Source organism: Cibotium barometz, chromosome 60 (assembly GCF_041138505.1).
Source record: "Cibotium barometz isolate CiBa-2024 chromosome 60, ASM4113850v1, whole genome shotgun sequence".
Lineage (NCBI taxonomy): Eukaryota > Viridiplantae > Streptophyta > Polypodiopsida > Cyatheales > Cibotiaceae > Cibotium > Cibotium barometz.
Window position 1 is genome coordinate 32,928,197 of NC_141105.1, and position 14,168 is coordinate 32,942,364.

Consider the following 14,168-nt stretch of genomic DNA (forward strand, 5'->3'; position numbering starts at 1 on the left):
CTACATAACTTGGTTTTTCCATTTTTTGCATGTCTCTAAACCACTTAGCATGTCTCTAAACCACTCAGCATGACTACTCATGTGGTTAGAGGTGCCAGAATCCACATACCATATATCTTGAGAACCTGACACATCTCCTGTTATGGAATTGAGCATGTGCTACATTATAAACATTTGCTCACTTCTGTCACATCACCTTCCTGTTATCTAGATGATGCATAGTTACCTTGCTGTAACTTTCCACTTTTAATGTCATTCTGTTTTTTATAGTAGTCCTTTGCCATGTGCCCTGGTTTGCCACAATAATAGCACTCTATGCTATTTACATTTTGATTTCTTTGCTAACCACCTCGGCCTCTTTGGTTCCCCCTACCTCTGGCCTCTTCCACCTGTGTATGATTGCTACTGCTCTACGTATCATTGGATTGTTGTCCAAAATTCTGATTTCCTTTCGGCCACCACCTTGGCCTCGAACACAATCTCTACCTTTGCCTCTACTTGAAGTAGAGTAAAAGACCTATTCCGATGTGTTCTTGATTTGTTGACCTCACCTAGTGACTTTTCTTTTATTATCCACATAGACATCAAGTCTTGAAAGTTGGGAATATTCTCCTTGACTATAATGGAGGTCTTGAATGTCTTGTACTCTTTGCCAAGCCCATTCAAATCATCAAATCATTATCTTCCACCGATACATTGATGGACCCAAGGAATTCAACAATGCCCTTGATCTTTAAAGCATACTCATTGATAGACATGCTTTTCTTTTCCATGATATGCAGCTCTTGCTTTAGATGCAATTTCCTTGCCTTTGTGTTGGTCTGAAACATCTGCACAAATTATGCCATGCAACTGCTGGATTGTTGGCATCCTGTATGTGTCCTATCATCATGTCTATGACACTAATTGAAAGCTAATACGTGACTTTCCTGTTGCCATATATATAGGCAGTGATGTGTGTGAACACACTTAGGACCGCCGGAGCACTTTTTCCCTCTTTAGGAGGTTTTTTTCCCCGGCTTGTATATATGCCCATCCTTCTAGGGCTAACTTATCTTTTGTACATTGACACAATCTAATATACTTTGTGTTGTGTGCATTCTTGCTTCTTCTTCTCCAAGCTTTGTGTGCTTTCCTGCAACCCTAATTCCAACAATTGGTATCAGAGCAGGCATCGGCTTCCAGGGCTACACCGCCAGCACCCTTCGACTCACGTTCTCCGATTGAGGTGAGCTTTCACGAGCGCTTGCAAGTCCCTATACTCTACAAATCATCCTGTAGAGCTTAGCGTTCTCAGAAATTGCATCTGAGGTCGTTTCGAGCTCCGTTTTTGCATTTCAAGTTCTGCACAGGTGTTTTCGTCATTTTCTGCAGAAATTTCGACCGTGCTACATAGCACGAGTTGTTTTCTGTTCAGTCTTTGCTTCATTAACAGGCAACTTTTGCATCAGCTTCAGTCAGTGGCCATGGCTGATAACAGCAATGATGTATTTCGCATGTTGTCTGCTGAAGACAAACTGGATGGAGACAGCAACTACCCACTTTGGGCATACATGATGCAACATGTTTTGGTTGCAAAAGGAGTGTGGAACATTGTGCAGGGTATGGATGTACGTCCAGGTTCTGTGGATGTAGGATCTGTTGAGGATGTTGCAGGTTCTAGCAGCTCTACTGTTGCTGCTGTTTTACCCACTGCTGAACAAGCTCGTTGGGATGGTAAAGATGCGCAGGCTCATGCCTTGATTGCACTTTCTGTCAAACGTAACATCACCCCACATATTCGTTCAGCTAAAACAATAAAACAAGCTTGGGATATTCTAGCTGGTTTGTATGCAGGTCGTAATAACGAGGCAAAAATCGCTTACCTGTGTAAAGAGCTAGAATTGAAGATTATGCAAGAAGATGATGACATGAATGTTTTTCTTGCTGAGATTAAAGATCTCAAAGAACAGTTGATTTCTGCAGGTGAGAATATTCTTGATCATTCTCTTGTGCAGACTGTTCTTGATGCTTTACCTGAGACATATCAGAGTTTTGCTTCCACTTGGAGACTTCTTAATGAGGACAGACCTGATGCTGTTAAGTATGATACTTTAGTCACCAAGCTCTTGCAAGAAGCGCAGTCCAGGCAAAACAGGGCCAGGCAGCGTGCAGTTGATCAAGCATTTATTGCTACCCAGCAGCAGAGAAGAAGTGGTAAGGCAGCCCCTTCCATTGTTTCTTCTTCTATTAGTAGGTATGCAACTTCTTCTCCTTCCACAGGTAGCAACAATAAGTCTGAGAAGGCTCTTGATAAAGGCAAGAAAAAGACCAGGTGCAACTATTGTAAGGCAAATGATCATGTCATTAAGAATTGCCCTAAGCTAAAGGCTAAAGAGGCAAAGAAGAAAGAGTCAAATGCAGCCACAATAGCGGATGCTTCTACAAATGCAGATTCTGCAAATGTTGTGCAGGATACAGAATGGGCGTTTAGCGTGTATTGCCAGTATGACCCATCTGTACATGATGCATGTTTGGCAGTTTCTGTTGACTCTCATGTATGGTATTTTGACAGTGGTGCTACAAAGCACATTACCTCACATCGTGATATGTTCACTTCTCTTGAGGCTGTCCCTAATGGGAATACTGTCACATGTGCCAATAATGCTTCTTACCCAGTGAAGGGCGTTGGTAAAATTATGCTTACTGCTACAAATGGCAGCGCTTTCACACTTTCAGATGCTTTGTATGTGCCAGGGATAAAGAAGAATCTATTGTCTGTCTCTGCGCTTGCTAGACTTGGATTTGTACTCAAATTTGTGGATGACAGATGTACTGTTCATGATTGGACTTCTGGTGATACGATTATTGCATCTGGCACCTTGTTTCGTGGGCTGTATAGGCTCAATTCTTATCATAAGTGTGTGGAAGATTCAACAAATGCAGTTTCTGATGAAAAGGCAGTTTCAGATGCAAAACTATGGCATGCTCGTTTTGGTCATCTGAACTTTGCTAGTTTGCTGTGTTTGCAGAAATTTGATATGGTTGCTTCATTGCCCCCTCTTGAGGCACCATTGAAACATGTTTGTGAAGGCTGTATTTTGGGCAAAATGCAGCGTTCTGCGTTTCCAAAGGATGGTTCTGTGCCGGCCAATCGCAAATTGCAACTTGTACATAGTGATGTATGTGGGCCTATGCAAACTCCGTCATTTGGTAAACACTTGTACTTCGTGACTTTCATTAATGATTACTCAAGGCATGCATGGGTATATCCACTGAAGGTAAAGTCCAAAGTGTTTTTGTGCTTCAAACAGTTTTTGCTTATGGTTGAAAATGTATCCAATTGTAATGTGGGCACCCTCCATTCTGATCGAGGGGGGGAGTACATGTCTAAAGAGTTTGATGCATTTCTGGCTAGTCGTGGGATAAAACACCAATGTACAGTGTCATATACCCCTCAGCAAAATGGTGTTGCTGAGAGGAAAAACAGGTCACTTATGGAGATGGCACGATGTATGGTCAAGAGCCAAGCTTTGCCACATGCGTTTTGGCTTGAGGCTGTCATGTGTGCTGCATATGTACTCAACAGGTGTCCTACTAAGGCCTTGCAGTCTATTACTCCATACGAAGCTTGGCATGGCAGGAAGCCTTCTATTGGTCACTTGCGTGTCTTTGGTTGCTTGGCCTATGCTTTAGTGCCTATGCAACAACGCAAAAAATTGGATGATAAGGCTGTCAAATGCATTTTTGTTGGTTACAGTGCTGAGAGCAAGGGTTACAGATTGTATCATCCGCAGTCAAAGCGTATCTTGATTAGTCGAGATGTTGTTTTTGTGGAAGATGATGTGCAGCCTTTGTTATCATGTACCAAAGAGACAGGTGTGAGCTCACGGGATGTATTTGATACATTGTTGCCTCTATTTACAGGTGGGAATTCAAATGTAAGTCCTAATGAGGCAAATATTCAGCCTATGCAGATTTCAAACGACATCATAGATCAGCCTATTTCTGATGCAGATTTACAGGATGTAATTCATGAGGATAGGGCTGAAAATGAGCACGCTAGAGGGATGCCTAAATGGCTGGTGCAAACCTTGCGTGATAGTAAGATTGATGCACCTATGACTAGTCGTACTCGTTCAGGTTTTCAGCATGCCTCTTATGCATCAGATTGTTATGCTTTGGCTGTGTCTAGTATGTGTGAAGAGGAAGAACCTCTTTCATTTGTTGATGAGGCACAAAATTCAGAAAATTGGTTGGCTACAATGCAAAGTGAATATGATGCTATAATGAAGAATGGTACATGGTCTTTGTGTGATTTGCCTATTGGTAAAAAGTCCATTGGTGGATGTAAGTGGGTTTTCAAATTGAAACGAAAGCCAGATGGCACTGTTGATCGCTATAAAGCTAGACTTGTTGCAAAGGGTTATGCTCAAGAAAAGGGCATTGATTTTGATGAGACCTTTGCTCCCACTTGTCGTATGACTACCATTCGTAGCATTTGTGCATTGGCAGCTCATAATGGTTGGAATGTACATCAGCTGGACATAAAGACTGCGTTCTTGAATGGAGATTTGCATGAGGAGGTGTATGTATCGCAGCCTCGTGGTTTTGTTCAAAGAGGGCAGGAAAACAAAGTGTGCAGGTTGAAAAAGGCTTTATATGGTTTAAAGCAAGCTCCACGAGCTTGGTATGAAAAGATACATGCATATTTGACTGCACATGGTTTTCAGAATAGTCCAACAGAAAGCACTTTGTATGTTAAATGTGTGGATGGTGTACATCTAATCATTGCTCTCTATGTCGATGACATGCTGCTCACAGGACCAAATGAGAGTCATATTGCTGATTTTAAGGCTGACTTGAATGCCTCTTTTGAGATGTCAGATTTGGGGCATTTGCATCATTATTTGGGGATACAATTTAAGCAGTGTGATGGAGGTATTGCTTTGTGTCAGACAAAGTATATTGAGACATTATTGCGGAGATTTGGCCTTGAAGACTGCAAGCCTATTGCTACTCCAATGGAGACAGGATTGAAGTTGAGTCTTCATGATGCTGGAGATCACTTTGATGTCACACTCTATCAGACAGCTGTTGGTTGCCTCATTTATGTATGCATTACGAGGCCGGACATTCAGTTTGCAGTCTCACAGGTGAGCAGGTTTATGCATAGCCCAGGGTCTCAGCATTGGAAGGCAATTAAACGCATCTTTCGCTACTTGAGTGGCACCATACATCTTGGGTTGTTTTATCCCAAGGGAAGATCATTGCCGCCAGATTTACATGCTTTTTCGGACTCAGATTTGGGCTGGTTGCTATGACACAAGAGTGTCCACAAAGTGGTTTTTGTTTCATGCTCGGTAGCTCATGCATATCTTGGTTGAGCAAGAAGCAACCTACTGTGGCCACTTCTAGTTGTGAAGCTGAGTACAGGGCAGCTTTTACAGCTATGGTTGAGTGTGTGTGGCTCAGACGGCTTATGGCTGACTTGGGTGTTGGACAGGAGTCTGCCACCTATATCTTCACTGACAGTCAGATCGCATTGGCAGTTGCGAGAAACCCAATTTTTCATGCTCACACAAAGCACATTGAGGTGCATTATCACTATGTCAGGGAGAGACTCTCAGCAGGAGAGATCAGCTTGGCCTATGTGCCAACACAGGACAACCTCGCCGATCTTTTCACAAAGGCGCTTCCTGGTGAGAAGTTCAAAGCTTTCCGCAAAGCTTTGGGCTTGCTCCCCTTTGTGGATTGATCTACTTCGGGCATGGCACTCCCCTATACATGAGTGCCAGCTCTCGTTCACACCATCACTCCCAGGGGGGATTTGTTGCCATATATATAGGCAGTGATGTGTGTGAACCTCTTTAGGAGGTTTTTTCCCTCGGCTTGTATATACGCCCATCCTTCTAGGGCTAACTTATCTTTTGTACATTGACACAATCTAATATACTTTGTGTTGTGTGCATTCTTGCTTCTTCTTCTCCAAGCTTTGTGTGCTTTCCTGCAACCCTATTTATTGCCATATATATAGGCAGTGATGTGTGTGAACACACTTAGGACTGTCGGGGCACTTTTTCCCTCTTTAGGAGGTTTTTTCCCCCGGCTTGTATATACGCCCATCCTCTAGGGCTAACTTATCTTTTGTACATTGACACAATCTAATATACTTTGTGTTGTGTGCATTCTTGCTTCTTCTTCTCCAAGCTTTGTGTGCTTTCCTGCAACCCTAATTCCAACATTTCCTTGCACCTTGATTCCAATCCTTGAATGCCTTTATATCTGATGGAGTGGCATTCTTTTCAGACAACTCCAGAGGCTCCTCATTATCTCCAAACTATTGTTGTGCATGATATTGACCTACCTTAGCCAATTGCATTGTCACACATTACATTCAGGTAGAGATAGAGATAGATGTCGTGGTCGAGGCCAAGGTAGTGGCTGAATGATTTGCAGTAGCAACAAAGCAACCATACATAGGTGGAAGAGGCTAGTCTAGAGGCATAGGGAACTAGAGGGGCCAAGGTGGTTGGTAAAGAAATCATAGTGCAAATAGTATAGAGTGCTATTATTGTAGAAAACCAAGGCACATGGTAAAGGATTGCTTTAAAAAGTAGAATGGCATTAAAAGTGGAAAGTTGCAACAAGGCAATTATGCATCATTTAGTAAATAGAGTGGTAATAAAAGAAGTTAGCACCTGTTTGTGATGCAACACATGCTCACTTCTGCAATAGGAGATGTGTTAGAATCTAAAGATGTATGGTATGTGGATTCTGACACCTCTAACCACAGGAACAACCATAGTGAATGGTTTAGAGACAGGCACAAAATGGAAAAACCTAGTTATGTAGAAACATGTGATGATACTACGTATCCCATTATGCACGTTGGTAAAGTGCCATTATCTATGCATGATGGAAAAATGAAGTACTTATTGGTAGATGTAGTTCATGTTCCAAATATTATAAAGAACTTGGTTTCTGTTAGACAGATGGTTGAGCAGCGTGAGGTTTAATCCTTAAGTATGCTTTGTGTGGAAGACGTAAAAAATCAATGTCACTTTGGTTACAAAGGGTAACAAAAATGGCAAGATGTTTACTTTGGATCTGAACATGCCTTAGATAAAGGCAGCTATGTTTGTGCATAGAACAAGTGTCATTGCAGATATTGACATATGGCACAAGCGCATTGGTCATATGAATATATAATCGGCTGAAGTTCATGCATGACCAAATTATTGTTTTTGCAGATTTACCAAAGTTTAAGGTTGATGGTATGCATAAAGTATGTAAAGCATGCCAGCTTGGTAAGCAGGACAAACATGCTTTCCTACATGAAAAGCATGTCAGTGCAAGGCCATTAGATGTTATACATTCAGATGTATGGGGACCAACCAAGACTGCAACAATTGTTGGTTGTAGGTATTATGTTACAGTGTGTGGTTTATTTCATGAAGGAGAAAAGTGGGGTGTTTTCTCACTTTCAGAGATTTAAAGTCTTGGTCAAGAAGGAAAAAGGCATACAAATAAAATGCCTGAGATTAGATGGTGGTGGAGAGTATTTCTCCAATGAGTTCCAATGAGTTTAGTGAATTCTAGAGAAAGCATGGAATCAAGAGACAATTTACGTGTAGGTGTACTCCATATAGAATGGTGTTGTAGAAAGAGAAAATAGGCACATTGCAGAAGTGGCATGTGCCTTGATGTCTGAAAAGAATATGCCACATTATTTTTGGGTAGAAGAAATTTTTGGGCAGAAGCATGAACATGACCACTGTAGCTGTTCATGGTATGAAAGGTAAACAGAGACATAAAACCGGATGTGTCTCACTTGAAAGTGTTTGGGTTTATTGCATATGTGCATGTTCCTTTGACGAAGTGAGAACAAAGTTGGATCCAAAGGTAGAGAAATGTATCTTCATTGGTTATGATTTGGAGTAGAAAGGTTATAACCCTACCACTTGTGAGATGGGAGAAATGTATCTTCATTGGTTATAACCCTACCACTTGTGAGATGGGAGAAAGTAGAGATGTTATCTTTGATGAGATGCACTAGAACTGAAGGAAACATAAGATGTAGATGTAAGAACTACTGATGTTGCACCACATGTAGAGTAGTAATCATATGTCCTTAGTGGACTTGGAGAGTCCTCTAGTAGTGGATCCACCAGTGTTAAGCCATGGTCAGGCACGTTGAGGATAGATGTAGGTACACATATATCACACAAAGGGAAGGAAAAGGTAGATCAATCTTTTTTGTGCTTGATCTACCAGCAGGTCTTTAATATATGGATGGTAACTCTAGTGGTTCTGAGTAGAGCCTTGATGTTGAGGAGCTTGGCATTCCATGTGTGGTTACTCCTGGTGTAAGGAGAACCAGGGCTGTTTTGAGGACACATGTAGTGATCCAGGTGTACGTAGGTCTATGAGGGTTAGGATATAAAACCCATCATTATGATTACATGGTTAAAGAAATACAGGAGTTGTAGCCCAAGTGTTTTGAGTAGGCACTTAGAAATAAAAGAGGAGATGGCAGCATTGGTGGATGCAAATTTAACATGGGAGTTAGTCCTTTGCCTAAGGAAAAGCATGGTTTAGCATTGGTTGCAATAATCCATTTCCATACTAACTAAGCACGTGTTTCCAACATAAACTCAATCGCAAAAAAACTTGTAGGTAAGGGGGCCAGTTTGTATGTAGATTTTATTGTGATGAAGTATGGTTTAGTATGGGTAGGAATAGTCCATTCCCATCCTATAACTAAGTGTGTTTCCATTGCTATAACTAAGGGTGTTTCCAACATGAAATTAATCACAAAAAACTTGTAGCTGTGGGGGTTAGTTTACATATAGATTTTATGTTCAAATTACCCTAAACATGGTATATTTATGTCATGAAAAAAGGGAATCCACTTAGGTTAAGCTTGCAATGTAGGCTAACCTAATAATTCCTATAGTTTAAGGGTCATGAGATTATGTTCACACCATGGATAAAGTTGGGCTTAAAATGTGTTGATAATTCCAAATGATTTAAATCCTAAATCAAAATTTGAAAGATTCAGAGTAGGGTCAAGTTTAGGTGGTGCCAGGGTTTCAAGTTCCATGGGTTTAGGTGGTAAAGGTTCCATTTCTAGCAATGACTCCTTTTCTCATAAGAGTAGTGTGAATATACTCATTGGGTTTAGGTGGTAAAGGTTCCATTTCTAGCAATGACTCCTTTTCTCATAAGAGTAGTGTGAATATACTCATTGGGTGTTCTAAGGTGACAGTTCGCATTGATTTGTCAATAGATTACTGAGATCTACTTATCTAAAATCCATCCAAGGTGAGTGATATCAAACTCCCATTCTATGTCAATCCCCTCAAGAAGAATAGTGAAATAACCCCATATGAGTTTAACTCCTTTTCATCTAGTTGATGCTATAGTTGTGCTTAACAATCCATCCTCTTCTAAGGATGCTTACTTCTAGCATAGTTCCTACAACCATGAGAAAGAAACTCCCTTCCATGAAATAAGATCTCATGTGGAACTTAAATTTTACAACATATTCACACTCATTGTAAAGTCCTAATATATTTTTCATTAAGGCCTTTGTGGATTGGTTTGCCTAATGAGATCCATGTCTCATAGGATATGTGGTTTCTTCCTACTCTAATATCTAATAGAGTGAGCTTGGCTATACTCTTTTTGGATTGGTTTGCCTAATGAGATCCATGTCTCATGGGATACGTGGTTTCTTCCTACTCTAATATCTAATAGAGTGAGCTTGGCTATACTCTTTGTAGCAGGCAAGAAAGTCCAAGAAAAGTCTTGCGGGGTTTACCTCTTCTTTGCTATCATTATCTAGGATCGAGGCATTATTAGGCTTGATATCTACACTTGAACCTCTGCTCAAACCTCTAAGTAGTATGACTAGTGCATCTAGGGTTATACTTCCCTTTCTTTCTCTAGGCCCAGTTTCTTGCTTAACAGTCCTCTCTTACCCGAAGGTTAGATGTTCCTCCCTTATTGGGTATAACATGGAGGGAAGCTTCACCTTGGCTTCGAGACTGCTATTCATTTCCCTTGTGGAATACAATGAATTATCCCCTCACCCCTAAAGGCATTTTGGTCTTAAAGTGATTTTCTTAGGAGAGATCCTCTCTTCACTTAGCCTTGAAGTACTATGGTCTAGGTATGAATTGGATGTAATAAATGCACCCTTGTAGCCAAACTTTTTTGTTCCTCTCACTTCATTGGTCACTCTGAGGATGTATGTGTTGCCATCCTCATTTGTGTAAGTAGTTTTGTCTTTAGCAGGATGATAACACTTGGTGCTGACTAAGGAAATAATTGGAAATTTGGGGTTCCCATCCCTTTTCTAGTGATGTTGAAGAGATTTCCTTGGCATCCTCATATGGGCATATGTCGCCTTGATTGACTGTAACCCTCCTTTGGAAGAATATGTCTATCACATTTGGAGGTTGAGTCACAAATTGGTTCCATGTGAGCTCTTGGACTCTCAAGTGTTCTATGTGGTTCTTGAGGCTATGTTGGCACATCAAACGGTTGGATTTGGAGGAGTTTTGCATGGGTTTATACATATTTTCCTCAGAATCTACATAAAAATAATGTTCATCATCATGCTAAGGGATGACAACTTTTGGGTTTTCTAACATTTGTGGTCCATGTCTTGGCATAGCCGAAAAGCGACCCATCACTTCAAGAGCATGCCATTATGGTCAATGTACATGGGAACCTTTGTAGATTCATGATACATGATGCTCATCAGACACTTGTGCCACTTGTGAAAGCTCTATGGGGTTTATACCCCACATTATTGATCTACTCTATTTCGTTGTGTGAAGAATTCTTGGTCTGCTTTCTACATGAGATCAAGCACCACTCCCTAATTTCGGTGCATGAGATGAAATCTCATTTTCAAAGGTTGCATTTGAATAGGCATGGTGATTAACCACAAATGAATAAGCACTTAATCCAGCACTAGAATCACTTGTAAAAGTTCTTTTTATGATTTTTTAGTTTTTGAGTTTTCTATGGATTTTTAATGGTATTTTTTGTGATGTTTTTATGGTTTTTAAGCTTCTAAACAAGAAAACAATAACTTAAAAAGGAAGGAAATAACATACATAAACATATAATGCAACTATGAGTTCTTTTTATTTTTCTTGTCCAGTCTTTGGAATCTAGTCAAATTGATGATTGGGATGACAGATGGATGATCTAGAAGTTGGATAATCTGAAGAGGCAACAATTTGTATCAAGATCTTAGAGCCTAATCATAGGAGTATTTCACCCATCAACGATCTTAATGTGGTGATTTGGATCAAACAATCATACACTAGAATTGTCACAATCATACATGCATATGATCAGAATAGACCCAATCTAGATCAGCTCTATGCTAGAGTCTAAATATTTCACTGATTGGCAATCTTGATGTGACAATCTGGATGAAATGATTGGATATGAGAATTGCCACACTCAGAAATGCGTGTGATCAGAATAGACCCGATCTGAATCAGCACAATCTTAAAGTCTAGCAATTAGAGTCTTTCACGATCTTAATGTGGTGATCTTAACGTGGCCATCTAGATAAAATGATAAATTGGAATCATCATGATTATAAATGCATACCCTTGGAATAGCTATGATCAAGATCAATGCAATCTTAGAGTCTAGAGATCAAAGTATTTCATCGATTGGTGATCTTAATGTCAGACGATCTGAACAATGCAGCGATATCTTAGGGTCTAGCGATTAGAGTATTTTACTAATCACCAATCTTAATGTGGCTATTTGGATTCAAGATCGGCAATCTAAAAGCACATTAAATATGGAAATGTTGCTACCAGTTTCACCATCCTTTTCAATTATTGTAAGAGTATTTACTCAACTTTATTCCCTCTTACAAGATAATATATGTCACATACTTTGTGAGCCCGATCTGGATGATGATTTGGATCTTGGCAGACCCAAAAATTTCAGAGCAGAATACATTATTTTTGTATATTTTTTAATTTTCAAGTTTTGTTAATGTTTTTGAGGCTTTTTGGCATGATAGGGTTGTTTAGTAATAACCTCATAATTATCAATATAATTTAATAAAAAATAACACTTATTACTATTAATTCCTTGACTAGGCTAATCTAGATAAAAGAATAAAAAAATGTTGATGTACACTAATGCCCTATTTAATCTAAGGCTAATGCTCATAGTTATGATTAAATATTTCAAGTTGATAGAGAGCTTACCTCAAACACACTCAGGAGAGTTTTCTCTTCATATGAGACAAGAATTAAATAAAATAAGCACCATAAACACCAAAGAGGTTAAAGTGAGAAGCCAAAACCTATTCTAATCACACAGATCTACTCCCAGTCATTCTAATCACACAAACAATGACATAATACAACTCCAATACTACACTAGACACATTTCCTCAACACTCAACTAAATATTTTCATCCAAGGGTAAGATAGAGTGGGATATTGAATAGAAAAGTAGTTGTACTCCCTTATCTCATCCAAGACTAGCTTAATCCCAGCACAATATCAACACCATTTGCTCTCCATTTGCTCATGTCAAGAACTTTCTTGATCTCTAGCAAGGAATCATAGTGTTAAAGGTTAGACCACTTATTTTCAATTATGGAAGTCCATTTGGAGAGGCTAAAGAAGCTAAGAGGTGTGTCAATCCCTCTTGTTTAAGCCCTCCTTCTCTAAGAATCCTGAACCACCCTCTTCTACAATCATGCTTAATCTCTCTCTTACTCAAGCAAGCAAGCAAGCATGCACACTCCATACACACCATCAACACACATAAGCATGCACATTACAATCAACCAAGTAAGAAGGCAAGAGCTCAAGAGAACAATAAATATTTGCACTTTTAAAATGATAAAATTCCCCTATTCACATTATCAAAAGTTGTGTATGTATAAGAGGGCTTCACTCGATTGTCGTCGCGCCCAACTTAAGTGGGTTCCCAATTCCTATGTCTATCCATATATACATCATTTGTGGTTGTGGTAAGCTTTAATACAATAGTGGTCCATGGCCTATAAACATAATGTGAATACAATAGATCCATTATATTTGCCCATGAATCTGGAAATTTCTATGGACATGAGTCTAGATTACTCCTTTGGGTCTTATGTAGGTCCTTCTTTGGTTGAAGAACCATGCAACCTTTCTGTAAACCCCCTTCCTATATTATTCAATATTGCTAATGTTTGGGCATCTACTACGGGTTGTGAGGTTTGTGGGGTACCATCTCTAAGCATTTGCAAGGAAGTTGGACCAAATATTGCATTTGACCTAGGACCAATCATTGTAGGAATTGGAGCCACACCAAGTGTTTGAAACTCAGTGCTACAATTAGAGGCATAAGATTATGGTCCAATGTATGATAGGTATGATTAGGGGTTATATTTGAGGCATTGTCCTCAAGGACTAGTAGGTTTCTACTATTATATTAAGTTTTGATGTTCGCACGTTTAAACCTCATAGGTAAGCCATTATGTCCATGTTCTCTCTCTTTTTATTTTTAGTTTCCTTATAGCCAAAATAACCTTTGTATGGTCTACCTCCTTATGCATCAAACAAGGTTCTATTAATTTTTGTTTGCATGAATGTTTTCTTAGACACTAGGGCAGGTTAATGCTGTTGAGAATTGTGGATCAAGCTCTCCTACTAAAAATCGACTTCCTATTGAGATGCTAATCCTACTCTAATAATAATATAATTAACATGAATAATCTAAGGTGGATGATACCTAAGTGAACTCATGATGATAAGTTTGTGCTAATTAAATTGCACTCAAGCTAATTAGACTCCAAGATAGATTAACTTTGATACATAGAGAAACTTGAGATAAGTGTAAGTAATATATTCATTGCTTGAAATGGCCCCCTTTCATATGAGGAGGTAAACCCTTGGGATTGAACATTAATGTGGAATAATTCCCTTTGCTCATGTAGCTTCATGCTAGACTTTTCTCTTGCTTGGCTATTCATTCTCACTCTCTACCTCTTCCTTGTTCTCAATGGCACCACATTTCTCAACACCCTAAAGAGAATGTGGGGGAGAGGGAGAGCTTGAGTTCCTTGCAAGCAAGAGAGTGCAAGGCACAAGAGAGAGATGGATGGCTAAATTTTCTTCTATCTTCTTCTCTTCTCTGTAACC